Here is a 15,589-nt window from a genome sequence, read left to right as displayed (position 1 = left end):
AATTAAAGACACCATTTTGTGGGTAAAAGGCAGCTTCTTCAGAGATTTGCTGAAACAGGCAGTAGCTGTAGAATGTCAACAAATCTCTAAGGCTGTAACCGTCGTCATATGAAACAGCCTTGGATTGTTCTAATCTTCTCATGCATACATCTCCGTATGTTTGTTCTTTTCTGTACATGTAAATAGATACGGTAGTTTATGTCAAAAGCTCAGCAAGTCAGGCAGCATCTGTGGAGAAAGAAACAAAGTTAACGTTTCAGGTCGAAGACTTTTTGTCAAAACTCGAAGGTGGTAAAGAGTTTATGTTATAGAAGTTACAACATGGAAACAGGCCCTTCGGCCCAACATGTCCATGTCCCCCAGTTTATATCACTAAGCTAGTCCCAATTGCCTGCACTTGGCCCATATCCCTCTATACCCATCTTACCCATGTAACTGTCCAAATGCTTTTTAAAAGACAAAATTGTACCCGCCTCTACTACTGCCTCTGGCAGCTCGTTCCAGACACTCACCACCCTTTGAGTGAAAAAATTGCCCCTCTGGACCCTTTTGTATCTCTCCCCTCTCACCTTAAATCTATGCCCCCTCGTTATAGACTCCCCTACCTTTGGGAAAAGATTTTGACTATCTACCTTATCTATGCCCCTCATTATTTTATAGACTTCTATAAGATCACCCCTAAACCTCCTACTCTCCAGGGAAAAAAGTCCCAGTCTATCTAACCTCTCCCTGTAAGTCAAACCATCAAGTCCCGGTAGCATCCTAGTAAATCTTTTCTGCACTCTTTCTAGTTTAATAATATCCTTTCTATAATAGGGTGACCAGAACTGTACACAGTATTCCAAGTGTGGCCTTACTAATGTCTTGTACAACTTCAACAAGACATCCCAACTCCTGCATTCAATGTTCTGACCAATGAAACCAAGCATGCTGAATGCCTTCTTCACCACCCTATCCACCTGTGACTCCACTTTCAAGGAGCTATGAACCTGTACTCCTAGATCTTTTTGTTCTATAACTCTCCCCAACGCCCTACCATTAACGGAGTAGGTCCTGGCCCGAGACTGTGCTGTGGAGCCTTTTTGCGTCTATAGTATGTTAAGCTAATAACGCCTAATGTAAAACCAAGAGTGAAGGTCACAGTGAAGGTGATGTAATGACCTTTTAGTTGAGCTTTAAAGGGAGACCATTGCAAGAAAGTTAGCAGAAAGAACAGAAGGAGGAGAGAGAGGAGAGAAAGTAGATTGGCTGAGACGTACATTCTTTTATGGCAAAACATCTCTTGTAATCTCAGTGTGGGCTGTGAGTGTATGTAACATTTAACATTTAATTAACGAGGAAAGTGTTTGACTCTGTGTCCAAGAACTCATCCTTGGCATGTAGGCACAGGACTGCAGCCTTTGTCTATATTATTACAAAAATACACATCTTAACAACATCTCGGGTGGTTTAGTCTCTCTGGTTGTTTGTACTTCTCCTGGCTCCATCCTTCCTCATTGATGATATGTCTCCAGAATGTTATTTGAGTTTGTGAGAATTGATACTTGTCAATTAAAGTAACCCCAACTTCCTCTGCCTTTGGCAGTCCTGCTAGGTTTTTGTTATGTCCAGTCTGGGTATTGTATTGTGTCATCTATGTGGCAGAGAGCGTTTTTGAGCCCTTTAACACATGACATTTTCCTTTAAAAATGTTTTTGTGCAGATGAATTTCCGGCTGGTTGCTTGAAATAATATCACCCAAATTATGTTATAAGTGTGGTTGATATGCAAAGAAGTTATGCTAAACCTTTATAAATCACTGGTTAGACCTCAGCTAGAGTATTGTGTCCAATTCTAGGCACCACACTTTAGGGAGGATATCAAGGCTTTGGAGAGGGTGCAGAGCAGATTTACCAAATTGCTACCAGGGATGAGGGACTTCAGTTATGTGGAGAGACTAGAGAAGCTGGGATTGTTCTCCTTAGAGCAGAGAAGGTTAAGGGGAGATTTAATAGAGGGGTTCAAAATTATGCGTGGTTTTGATAGGGTAAATAAGGAGAAACTGCTTCCATTGGCAGGAAGGTCAGTAACCAGAGGACACAGATTTAAGATAACTGGCAAAAGAACCAAAGGGGAGATGAAAAGCAATTTTTTTTACGCAGTGAGTTGTTATGATCTGGAATGCACTGCCTGAAAGGGTGGTGGGAGAAGACTCAACTTTCAAAAGGGAATTGGATAAATACTTGAAAAAGAAAAATTTTCAGGGCCATGGGGAAAGAGCAGGGGAGTTGAAGTAATTGGATAGCTCTTTCAAAGAGCCAGTAGAGGCACAATGGACTGAATGGCCTCCTTCTGTGCTGTAAGATTCTATGATGGGCCGAATGGGCTGTTACTGTGCTGGAACATTCAATGACTCTTGCCAAAGCCCAGAGTTTGCATCTTGTTTTGAGAAAATCTTTGGAGCAGGAAACTTCCCTCAGAGTTTATCAGCTATGGGCAGTGGGTGAATTTCACAACAAATACTCTAATTTTGTTTGATGGGGTCAACACAAATGTTTTTCCTTTTGTTCCGAGCATGATTCCAGTACATAATTCGATGGACTTCTCTACCCTCTCTATTATTTCCATCCGCTCTATGTAGGCAAGTTCATCCTTTATTTGGACATTAGGGGTAGTGGAATATGTCGTGCAATCATGACTGCAGAGGGTTAAGCATTTGCCTTGAGTTTTATGGTGTATTCACCTTCTATATTCTCAAGACCCTGAAATGATTTTGGAATTTTCTTTTTTTTCCTGTTTTCCAAAGTGCACTGTGCTAGTTTTAGGGCTTTACATCTAATTTTTCCTGATGGCTTGACATTGTGACATTGAAGCCATCAGATTTTCTTGGTCCTTGAACAACACAAATATCCTGTTGTGTTGATGTTTTCCCTATTGTTAATATTCCCAGAAGTGTTCCTTGCACATTTAACCACTTTTGTCTCGGAACAAGCAGCATCATATTTGATTGTGTGAAAGGTATCCCCCTCCCACACTCTGTCTGTATACAAATTGATTCAGGAACCCCTGTAATGTAGTGGAAATCTGGAATTCTCTCCCCCAAAAGGATGCAAGGACAATTGGAGCTTTCAAGTCTGAGATCTAGATTTTTGTTAGGTAAGGGTGTCAAGGGACATGGAGCTAAGGCGGGTGAGGTACAGATCAGCCATGATCTAATTGAATGGGGGAGCAGGTTCGAGGGGCTGAATGTCCTACTTCTGTTCCTATGTTCCTAATGTTTACTGCTGAACACAACTAGATGTTTATCCAGCGACAGATTCATTGTCCATCATCTGTTTCTTTGCCCAATATTTACAACCACTAGGGAACATCAATTTCTTCAAATACTCCACTCGCAACACTGTTTGATTTGTAGACACTACCGTAATGGACCTTTGAACGTTTGCAACATGTGCCCTCTGACTAAGTCCTCGTGATTTGGAATGGGTTGGTGATCTATCACATTATGCATGAATTTTTGGAGCCACTTTGCTGAGAAGCTTTTGGTTTTTGTTCTTGGCTGCACTGTTAATGGTTTTTGTTTGTTTTGGCTTTGCACCACATCCACATTTGATTGTATGGATTCTGCCGGCATATCTCTCTGGACTACAGACTATTGTCTTGTAATTATTTTGCTTCGTTCAACTCGATTAACAGTTTTCTCGAGAGTCAAGTCAGGGTCCCTTTGGACTTTTTCCAAAGCATTGTGTATTTTGAAGGGCTACAGCTGCTTTGTTTTATCGTGCAAATCAACTGCAATAACAGTTGATATATACTGCTTCAAACATGAAAGAATTCCTCAGAGCATTTAACAAAAGGAAGACACGGATAACAAGCAGAAGTTACAGGAATTTAAGAGTAGAGACCCAAGGCATGGTGAAAAGGATGGGCATTTTAAGGAGGTTTTTGAAGGCAGGGAAAAGGTAACAAGGCAAGAAAGAGAGTTTGAGAGGGCATAGTGGCTACAAGATTGGCCTTTGATGGTTGCAATATTTCATGAGACTGTAATGTGAGGTAATGATTGAATCAATCAGTTCACTTTCTCCCTGTTTCCGTTGGTTAAATTTCACACTCTCTTTCAGTGTACCACAAAGTTTCTCAAATTCTTCTTTGCCAACCTTGCAATTCTTTTATCCTCATCATGAAAGAGTTCTTGATGTTGTCTGCTTCATCTCCCTTTGAGTAACTCAGCATATGTATTTGGTTTTCGTCCTCTTTCTTTACTAACTCTGTCGTCTGTTGAAATCTTTCAAAATGCCTTAACCATTTTGGCCACTTGTCTCAGTGTGCAAAATCAATTTTTTCCAGTGGGTGTAATTGGAAAGATTCTATCCTTATGCTGCATGTAGCTTGACAATACTATATCCTGTTAATACTGTAGCGCTAAGTAATATTGCTGAAGAATTCATCAAAATCATTCTCTGTCTAGACAAAAATTCTCATGCACCAGAGATACATAAGTTCCTCAATCAGCCTAGTTCTTATTGCATAGAATAGTAGAATCATACAGCATAGAAGGAGGCCATTTGGCGCTTCGTACCTGTGTCGGCTCTTTGAAAGAGCTGTCCAATTAGTCCCACTCCCCTGCTCTTTCTCCATAGCCCTGCAACTTTTTCCTTTTCAAGTATTTATCCAATTCCCTTTTGAAAGCCGCGATTGAATCTGCTTCCACCATCCTTTCAGGCAGTACATTCCAGATCTTAACAACAATCATCTCCTGTTTTCAATTTATGCATTTTACAGGTCATTCTACTTCTTTGCGTATGTGTGTGTGTGTGTGTGCGTGCACGCGTGTACAGGTGTGCACGTGTGTGTGTGCGCGCGTGTACGGGTGTGCACGTGTGTGCGTGCGCGCGCACGTGTACGGGTGTGCACGTGTGTGTGTGTGTGTGTGCGGGTGCGCACGTGTGTGTGTGCGTGTGTGCGTGCACGTGAGTGTGTAGTATATTCCAAGTCTGTTCCGATTCTCACCGTTTCCTCTTTTACTGAAGTTATTTTCCCCTTTAGTTTTAGTTTGTTTTGATTCTCCGCATTGAGGTGGAAGAATTGTTTAATTTGTACTTTTTCTTAACAGATACTTTTCTGACACTTTTCAGCCACACTACTTTATTTCAAGTGTTTTGTTCTGAGCTGTGAGAAGCACATATCCCAGATATCCAGATGGATAATGTGATCGGCAGTGCCCGCGTTGCTGCAGTGCAATGGCGATGGAGAGCCCACATTATTGGGCTCCTGCAGTAAAACTTGGGCCTTGGGCCTCATTTCAATAATTTGGGTGAGCTGCTGGTGCCTGTCTCCCCTTCGCAGACAGCTCGAAATAGAAGGTGAACTTAATACATTGTAAGCAGCACCGTTGCTTACAATGTATTAAGTTAGTTGCCCAGTATAGACGGTTGCCTGCTATAAGTGGTGGGGATTGTACTAGATCAGTAACATGGCCACTATGCTACCATAATGCTGTAAAGTACCCCTGTGTGTGGAGACGTTTCACTATCAGATGAAGTTCCCCCCCTCATATTTTCCTGCTGGGTGCTTCAGCGAAATCAGAATATCCATTATATGCTCAAAATATTATTATTGGGTAATTGCCTTTTGTGAACAGGAATGCACATGTTACGGTAATATTTCTTTCTGTGTAGCTAATTGAACGAAATCATGGACCGTGTATAAGTCTTACAGTGATGCAAGACATTGCCTGCAGTTAGCTGGAATGATTTTTTTTATGTGACATCCATTTCCAGCCTCAAACCCTCAGCATTAAACCCTAGTTCAAATAGGCTTTAATACATCCCACATTTACTGCTCGAAAAGTAATGGAAAATATCAAGTGGGTACAGCAAAGACTTCCCCTTGCCTTAACGATTAGCTGCACTGTTTCTTTTCCGCATTAAAAATTCTCTGAAAAGTAACATTCTGATATACGGGTTCAATTAAATAAAGCCCAAGTAAAGTGAAGGAAGAGAACGCCTGTTTGAACATTTAACCCTGCAAACTCTTAACTATGGGGTTGAAACTGTGCGATATCATAAACACATGGGCCCCGATTTTGTTTTGGAGTTTGTATTCAGTGGTCGATGGGTGGGTTGATGACATCGTCGGTAGGCCAGAACCATTTAAAATTTGACAGGAGAGCTGCCAGTACGAATCTCGCCGGTTATAGGCAGCTGGCCATTTGGGAGGGTGGAAAAATCTAGTTCTTTTTCTTAACTGAATTCAAATTCTCAATCTGCCACAGTGGGGTTTGAACTCGCTTTCTCTGGATCATTAATCCGAGCCTCTGGATTACTAGTCCATTGAAATAGTCTGACCACTCCCAATCTCTTCTGTGGACTCCCTGCAGTTCCATGTGGTCCTTTCACCTGTTGCTTTTGCTCCTCCTTCTCTCTCCACAATGGAGTGGCAAAAAAGATTCTCATCTTCTGATAAAGCCTTGTGCTTCCCTAAAGGTTGTGCAGCAGCTACAATAATAAAAAAACAATAGCAATTCTGCAGCCAAATAAGAACATAAGAACATAAGAAATTGGAGCAGGAGTAGGCCAATCGGCCCCTCGAGCCTGCTCCGCCATTCAATAAGATCATGGCTGATCTGATCCCAACCACAAATCTAAAGAACACAAGAAGTCGGAGCAGGACCCGGCCACATAGCCCCTGGGCCCTCTCCGCCACCCACAGGGCATTGACCGATCCGAACTCAGCTTCATGTCCAATTTCCTGCCCGCTCCCCATAACCCCTAATTCCCTTTACTTCTATAAGAACATAAGAGGAAAGCAATGTTCCCTGACCGGGAATCGAACCCGGGCCGCGGCGGTGAGAGCGCCGAATCCTAACCACTAGACCACCAGGGAAGCTACTGAGGAATGCAAGAAAGGTGTCTACCAAATGATTCCCGTGATCTAAATTATAGCAGGTAAATGCTCCTTCAATTAAAGCTTTGAGCTGGCCGTTTCTCACCCTCTAACGTCCTTAGACAATGGGTGGCTTTAAGAATCAGCAGTGGCAACAATAGTCATAAATAGGGCCTGGAACCCTGACATAAATATGTGCACAGGTCTCTCACCTGTTACCGCCTAAATTGAGGCCCACTCGATAAATGACATCGGGCAGGCCTCGAGCGGTGAGTCGGAGGTGTTTTTTTGTTTGTTGCTATTTATGTCCTGCTGCTGCTCCATTCACGCTGGGAGGGAGAAGCAAATCGAGGCCCTGGACATACGTAAGAGGTGAGAAAAGACCATCAGACCGAGCAATGCTCATCCTGCTCGACAGTGCAACCTCAATCATCACATTCCCCAATTAGTAATGAACGCACTGACACATTTGTAGAAAATTTCTTTGAAGACTTGTTTGATGAAGGCAGACAAAGTAAGCATTCGATACCTGGATTGTACAACATGATTTCAACCCCAATGTATATATTAGAGAATATACGGCCTCTGGCCTAGAAATGTGATGACACATTGCCTGTTTTATAGGCATAAAACAGGCGCCAAGGCGTCCGATATGGCGGGCGGTGTGCGCACACACATTCTAAGCCGGATGTGCTGCCCACCATATTGGTAAAGGCATCAAAAGAGGCGCCCAGGATCCACACCTGAAACAGTCATTATACAAAGAGCCTAACGCCTGTTTCGTGCCTCCTTTACCAAATTGGGTTACCCTGAACACAGGCGGTTCCGGTCTGGCAGCATTCAGAAAAATCGGGTCGACATGCAGCCTAACCTTAAAGGGACCGCTGGTAACTTTAAAAAAAGCACTTACCTGAACATGGAATCGGGAGGGGCAGGAGAGCTCCTCCCAACTCCACATTAAAACCATGGCCGCTGTTGGCCACAGCTTGGTCCCTCTCCCGATCACCACCTCAACCTCCCTCCTGATGGCTCACCTCACTCCTTCTCCTGATCGTCGCCCTCCCTCCCTCCCTCTCCCGATCGCCTCACTCCCTCCCTCTCCCGACTGCCCCTCACCCTCTCCTGATCACGCCCTCTCTCACTCCCTCTCCCGATTGCCCTACCTCTCACCGTCTCCCGATCACCGCCATCCCTCACTCCCTCTCCCGATTGCTGCCCTCTCTCACTCCCTCTCCCGATTGCCGCCCTCTCTCACTCCCTCTCCCGATCGCCGCCCTCCCTCCCTCCCTCTCCCGATCGCCTCACTCCCTCCCTCTCCCGACTGCCCCTCACCCTCTCCTGATCACGCCCTCTCTCACTCCCTCTCCCGATCGCCGCCCTCTCTCATTCCCTCTCCCGATTGCTGCCCTCTCTCACTCCCTCTCCCGATTGCCGCCCTCCCTCACTCCCTCTCCCGATCGCCGCCCTCTCTCATTCCCTCTCCCGATTGCTGCCCTCTCTCATTCCCTCTCCCGATTGCCCTGCCTCTCACCGTCTCCCGATCACCGCCCTCCCTCACTCTCTCTCCCGATTGCCGCCCTCTCTCACTCCCTCTCCTGATTGCCGCCCTCTCTCACTCCCTCTCCTGATTGCCGCCCTCTCTCACTCCCTCTCCCGATCGCCGCTCTCTCACTCCCTCTCCCGATCGCCACCCTCTCTCACTCCCTCTCCCGATCGCCCCGCCTCTCACCGTCTCCCGATCGCCCTCCCTCACTCCCTCTCCCCATCGCCGCTCTCTCTCATTCCCTCTCCCGATCGCCCCGCCTCTCACCGTCTCCTGATCGCCCTCCCTCACTCCCTCTCCCGATCGCCGCCCTCTCTCACTCCCTCTCCCGATCGCCGCCCTCTCTCACTCCCTATCCCAATCGCCGCCCTCTCTCACTCCCTCTCCCGATCGCCGCCCTCTCTCACTCCCTCTCCCGATCGCCGCCCTCTCTCACTCCCTCTCCCGATCGCCGCCCTCTCTCACTCCCTCTCCCGATCGCCGCCCTCTCTCACTCCCTCTCCCGATCGCCGCCCTCTCTCACTCCCTATCCCGATCGCCGCTCTCTCTCATTCCCTCTCCCGATCGCCCTCCCTCACTCCCTCTCCCGATTGCCGCCCTCTCTCACTCCCTCTCCCGATCGCCGCCCTCTCTCACTCCCTCTCCCGATCGCCGCCCTCTCACCGTCTCCCGATCGCCGCTCTCTCTCACACCCTCTCCCGATTGCCGCCTTCTCTCACTCCCTATCCCGATCGCCCCACCTCTCACCGTCTCCTGATCGCCCTCCCTCACTCCCTCTCCCGATCGCCGCCCTCTCTCACTCCCTCTCCCGATTGCCGCCCTCTCTCACTCCCTCTCCCGATCGCCGCCCTCTCACCGTCTCCCGATCGCCGCCCTCTCTCACTCCCTCTCCCGATCGCCCCACCTCACACCGTCTCCCGATCGCCGCCCTCTCTCACTCCGTCTCCCGATCGCCGCCCTCTCACCGTCTCCCGATCGCCGCCCTCTCTCACTCCCTCTCCCGATCGCCCCACCTCACACCGTCTCCCGATCGCCGCCCTCTCTCACTCCCTCTCCCGATCGCCGCCCTCTCTCACTCCCTCTCCAGATCGCCGCCCTCTCTCACTCCCTCTCCCGATCGCCGCCCTCTCTCACTCCGTCTCCCGATCGCCGCCCTCTCACCGTCTCCCGATCGCCGCCATCCCTCACTCCCTCTCCCGATCGCCGCCCTCTCTCACACCGTCTCCCGATCGCCGCCCTCTCTCACTCCCTCTCCCGATCGCCGCCCTCTCTCACTCCGTCTCCCGATCGCCGCCCTCTCTCACTCCCTCTCCCGATCGCCGCCCTCTCTCACTCCCTCTCCCGATCGCCGCCCTCTCTCACTCCCTCTCCCGATCGCCGCCCTCTCTCACTCCCTCTCCCGATCGCCGCCCTCTCTCACTCCCTCTCCCGATCGCCGCCCTCTCTCACTCCCTCTCCCGATCGCCGCCCTCTCTCACTCCGTCTCCCGATCGCCGCCCTCTCTCACTCCCTCTCCCGATCGCCGCCCTCTCTCACTCCGTCTCCCGATCGCCGCCCTCTCTCACTCCGTCTCCCGATCGCCGCCCTCTCTCACTCCCTCTCCCGATCGCCGCCCTCTCTCACTCTCTCTCCCGATCGCCGCCCTCTCTCACTCCCTCTCCCGATCGCCACCCTCTCTCACTCCCTCTCCCGATTGCCCCACCTCACACCGTCTCCCGATCGCCGCCCTCTCTCACTCCGTCTCCCGATCGCCGCCCTCTCTCACTCCCTCTCCCGATCGCCACCCTCTCTCACTCCCTCTCCCGATCGCCGCCCTCTCTCACTCCCTCTCCCGATCGCCGCCCTCTCTCACTCCCTATCCCGATCGCCGCCCTCTCTCACTCCCTCTCCCGATCGCCGCCCTCTCTCACTCCGTCTCCCGATCGCCGCCCTCTCTCACTCCCTCTCCCGATCGCCACCCTCTCTCACTCCCTCTCCCGATCGCCACCCTCTCTCACTCCCTCTCCCGATCGCCACCCTCTCTCACTCCCTCTCCCGGTCGCCACCCTCTCTCACTCCCTCTCCCGATCGCCACCCTCTCTCACTCCCTCTCCCGATCGCCGCCCTCTCTCACTCCCTATCCCGATCGCCGCCCTCTCTCACTCCCTATCCCGATCGCCGCCCTCTCTCACTCCCTCTCCCGATCGCCGCCCTCTCTCACACCGTCTCCCGATCGCCGCCCTCTCTCACTCCCTCTCCCGATCGCCGCCCTCTCTCACTCCGTCTCCCGATCGCCGCCCTCTCACCGTCTCCCGATCGCCGCCCTCTCTCACTCCCTCTCCCGATCGCCCCACCTCACACCGTCTCCCGATCGCCGCCCTCTCTCACTCCGTCTCCCGATCGCCGCCCTCTCTCACTCCCTCTCCCGATCGCCACCCTCTCTCACTCCCTCTCCCGATCGCCACCCTCTCTCACTCCCTCTCCCGATCGCCACCCTCTCTCACTCCCTCTCCCGATCGCCACCCTCTCTCACTCCCTCTCCCGATCGCCACCCTCTCTCACTCCCTCTCCCGATCGCCACCCTCTCTCACTCCCTCTCCCGATCGCCGCCCTCTCTCACTCCCTCTCCCGATCGCCGCCCTCTCTCACTCCGTCTCCCGATCGCCGCCCTCTCTCACTCCCTCTCCCGATCGCCGCCCTCTCTCACTCCCTCTCCCGATCGCCACCCTCACTCCCTCTCCCGATCGCCACCCTCTCTCACTCCCTCTCCCGATCGCCACCCTCTCTCACTCCCTCTCCCGATCGCCACCCTCTCTCACTCCCTCTCCCGATCGCCGCCCTCTCTCACTCCCTATCCCGATCGCCGCCCTCTCTCACTCCCTATCCCGATCGCCGCCCTCTCTCACTCCCTCTCCCGATCGCCGCCCTCTCTCACACCGTCTCCCGATCGCCGCCCTCTCTCACTCCCTCTCCCGATCGCCGCCCTCTCTCACTCCGTCTCCCGATCGCCGCCCTCTCACCGTCTCCCGATCGCCGCCCTCTCTCACTCCCTCTCCCGATCGCCCCACCTCACACCGTCTCCCGATCGCCGCCCTCTCTCACTCCGTCTCCCGATCGCCGCCCTCTCTCACTCCCTCTCCCGATCGCCACCCTCTCTCACTCCCTCTCCCGATCGCCACCCTCTCTCACTCCCTCTCCCGATCGCCACCCTCTCTCACTCCCTCTCCCGATCGCCACCCTCTCTCACTCCCTCTCCCGATCGCCACCCTCTCTCACACCGTCTCCCGATCGCCACCCTCTCTCACTCCCTCTCCCGATCGCCACCCTCTCTCACTCCCTCTCCCGATCGCCACCCTCTCTCACTCCCTCTCCCGATCGCCGCCCTCTCTCACTCCCTATCCCGATCGCCGCCCTTTCTCACTCCCTCTCCCGATCGCCACCCTCTCTCACTCCCTCTCCCGATCGCCGCCCTCTCTCACTCCCTATCCCGATCGCCGCCCTCTCTCACTCCCTATCCCGATCGCCGCCCTCTCTCACTCCCTCTCCCGATCGCCACCCTCTCTCACTCCCTCTCCCGATCGCCGCCCTCTCTCACTCCCTCACCCGATCGCCGCCCTCTCTCACTCCCTCACCCGATCGCCACCCTCTCTCACTCCCTCTCCCGATCGCCACCCTCTCTCACTCCCTCTCCCGATCGCCGCCCTCTCTCACTCCCTCACCCGATCGCCGCCCTCTCTCACTCCCTCACCCGATCGCCACCCTCTCTCACTCCCTCTCCCGATCGCCACCCTCTCTCACTCCCTATCCCGATCGCCGCCCTCTCTCACTCCCTCACCCGATCGCCACCCTCTCTCACTCCCTCTCCCGATCGCCACCCTCTCTCACTCCCTCACCCGATCGCCGCCCTCTCTCACTCCCTCACCCGATCGCCCCACCTCACACCCTCTCCTGATTGCTGTCCTCTCTCACTCCCTCTCTTGATCGCCTCGCCTCTCACACCCTCTCCCGATCGCCGCCCTCTCTCACTCCCTCTCCCGATCGCCGCCCTCTCTCACTCCCTCACCCGATCGCCCCACCTCACACCCTCTCCTGATTGCTGTCCTCTCTCACTCCCTCTCTTGATCGCCTCGCCTCTCACACCCTCTCCTGATTGCTGTCCTCTCTCACTCCCTCTCCCGGTTGCCCCCCTCCCTTTACTGGGTCAAACATCTGGCCTTATGTTATTACATTTTGCATAATTCAGACCACAGGAGATGGGACTGAGATTGCTCAAGTTTATATCACGGAGAGGGTTCTTTCATGTGTCAAGATTCGAATATCAATCACAAGGGACCTTCTGCTGGCTAATCCCCCTTCGCTGTATTTTAATTTATCTTACAGAGTTCTATCAGGGACGTGTAACAATTATTTTAAATGAGACGATGAAGGTCACAGGTTCGATCCTTGCTTGGGTTGAGTTAACAGGTGTCTGAAAAGACAATGTTGCTGACCTCAGTATCCTGAGCTACGGAGAAAACAAAATCAATGAAGGTTCCCACCCCGATTGCTATCCAGTGACCAGTAGTGGAAAGTGAATGGGTTTGGGCATAAGACAAGCTTCGTGCATGTGGAGAATGGCCATTTAGGCGAGGTAATGGCAAATGACTGACTCTAGTGGGATTCTACTATGGGATGAGTCAATGGCTTTGGGGTTGCGGGGATGGGGAGAGAAGAGCTTGAAATTCACCTATGGGGTTCGAGTGGAATTCATCAAAACAAGAGCCGATATTCCAAAGGGTTTCTAAGGATATTTTTGTCATATTTCTGACCGGACTGTCAGGTAGAGTATTTTTAGTAATGGATAAATTACCAAAACTGTATTTATAAAACCATGTAATGAAACACAATCTTTAAGTAATTCATGGGAGGTAGCAGTAACCTGGCTGGAAGATGCGTGCCTCATTTAAAATAGGTTTGCTCCGTGAAGCACTCGAATGGGCAGTGTCTCCTTTAAGGGATGAAGATGGAAGCAGATAATTTGAGGTTTTTTGAAACTGTGGCATATTCTTATCAGAAACACACACTACAGTGAAATGTGAGGTGGTGGAATGTTTTACTGTCTGTGACCTGAGCTACCAGATACACAGATGTTCTGTTAAAGACATTGTGAGGAGTTTCACATAGGAAGGAAACAGGAATGTAGATCCTGCATCATCTTCAAAACATGCAGGTAATAAAACAGATGCATTAAAAAAAAAGTGGAACTGACAATCAGAACAGATAACGCTTTTTTTTTTGGTTGAACAAATCAACATTGTTTAAGTGTCCCACATGAAGAGATGAAGTAAGTCACTGTTTGGCACCATTGACTCTGGCTGGTCTATCTCCAGTCATCGCTTCCCGTACACAGAAATTAATCAGATACGATGCTCAATCGTTTTTGTTAGTGTGGTTTAGTAACAGAGAATCTCCACTCGAATACGAACCAATTGTTTTGAAAGGCTGAGTCAGTCAACAACAGGGATGGGTACAAGTTATGACTATGATCAACAGAAGCACCTTTAATCCTTATGGAAACAGTAAGATAAAGAGATCAGCCTGTATGCCCTGTCCTTTAGTATGTCTCTGAAAGTATCCCCTTATCACGCAGAAAGCATCTGGATATGAATGTCGGGGATGTGTGCGCTAGAAAGATGAGACCCTGTAATCCCTCCAGCAAAGGCAGCAGTGCGGGGCTTTCTCTCCAACTCCAGAGATCACTTTGTTCGAGTGCCACTGTCTTCAAGAATTCCTGGTTTGCGAGTTAGGATTTCCATCTCCTTGGTGCAATTTAACTTCTGATTAACGCTGCTTCGATGAGTTCAGTAATACTGTTTATTAAACAGTTTAAACAAGTTTTTCACTGACTATCGTTAATCGCTTCAGCTATTTGAAGATATTATCCAAAAATTTCCTTCCCGCCATCCCCAGTGGGGAGGATAATGCCCCTGTTACAAGGTTCACGTCTGCCTGGGCTATTCTCTCAGGTACTGCAGCGCTGGGTGGTCCTGTAAGTGATCTGAACATGTTACGTTGAGGAGTGTGCCCGAACTGCCCAACGTCTAATGATACAACAGCATTACTCAGGGGTGTAACATTAGGACCTCTGGTGATCTGACCTGGATGTCGTGCCTTTTGCACATACCTTCATGAGTGCTTCTACAATGCTTTTGAAGGTGGACTGAGAAACACTTGGTAAGACAAGGCTGGACACGAATGGTTAAGCTGCTTTATTTCACAGACAGAAAGTCAACATACAGAATAATAGTCAAAGCACATTCCACTTACTTCAGCCAATCTCACTTCTCTCCTCAAAAAAAAAGGAAAAAATAATAAGCTACGTGCCCTGTACCTTTTGTGGGCAAACCTTTCTTTCTGGGCAGCTATTAGCTGCAGAGCCTAATCTCCTGCATTCATGGATTCCAGCTAAAGGCCTAAGAGCTATGTCTGGCAATTATTTGTTCAATACCTGACTGCCCTGGCTTAGGTGTCAGCCTTGGCTCAGTTGGTAGCACTCTCAACTCTAAGTCAGAAGGTCGTGGGTTCAAGCCCCACTCCAAAGACTTGAGCACATAATCCAGGCCAACACTTTAGTGCAGTACTGAGGGGGTGCTGCACTGTCGGAGGTGTTGTCTTTTGGTTGAGATGTTATGCTGAGGTCCTGCCTACCCTTTCAGGTAAAAGATCACACAGCACTATTCTGAAGAAGTTTGTAAACAATTTTACAACACCAAGTTATAGTCCAGCAATTTTATTTTAAATTCACAAGCTTTCGGAGATTTTCTCCTTCCTCAGGCAAATGTTTTTTCTCCTTCCTCAGGCAAATTCTGAAGAAGAGCAGGGGAGTTCTCCCTGGTGTCCTGGTCAATATTTATCCCTCAATCAACATCACTAAAACCAGATTACCTGGTCATTGCTATTTGTAGGACCTGTGTGCAAATTGTCTGCTGCATTTCCTTACATTACAACAGTGACTACACTTCAAAAGTACTTCATTGGCTGTAAAGAGCTTTGGAATGTTCTGAAGTCATGAAAGGCGTTATATAAATGCAAGTTCTTTCTTTCTTTGTCCTGATCATGGATTTCCCTTTTTTTTGTTAACCCTGACCCCAAGTAAGCAGAGGGGTGGTGTCTCCGACACCTTCTTATGCAGGGATTTGCCAACCAGCCCGTCAGTCAAACCCC

The 15,589-nt window shown here is 50.0% G+C and overlaps 1 non-coding gene across 1 annotated transcript; it reads right to left on the bottom strand.

Annotated features, from left to right (window-relative positions):
* Window positions 1-6,792: 6,792 nt before the first annotated feature.
* trnae-cuc (transfer RNA glutamic acid (anticodon CUC)) lies at window positions 6,793-6,864 on the bottom strand. Its single transcript has one exon. It is a non-coding gene; the product is annotated as a tRNA-Glu (tRNA).
* Between the last annotated feature and the right edge of the window lie 8,725 nt (window positions 6,865-15,589).

The sequence above is a fragment of the Heptranchias perlo genome, chromosome 1 (assembly GCF_035084215.1).
Source record: "Heptranchias perlo isolate sHepPer1 chromosome 1, sHepPer1.hap1, whole genome shotgun sequence".
In the NCBI taxonomy this organism is placed as follows: domain Eukaryota; kingdom Metazoa; phylum Chordata; class Chondrichthyes; order Hexanchiformes; family Hexanchidae; genus Heptranchias; species Heptranchias perlo.
Note: the sequence above shows the minus strand (reverse complement) of the source record. Positions and strands in the feature narration are given on the sequence as shown.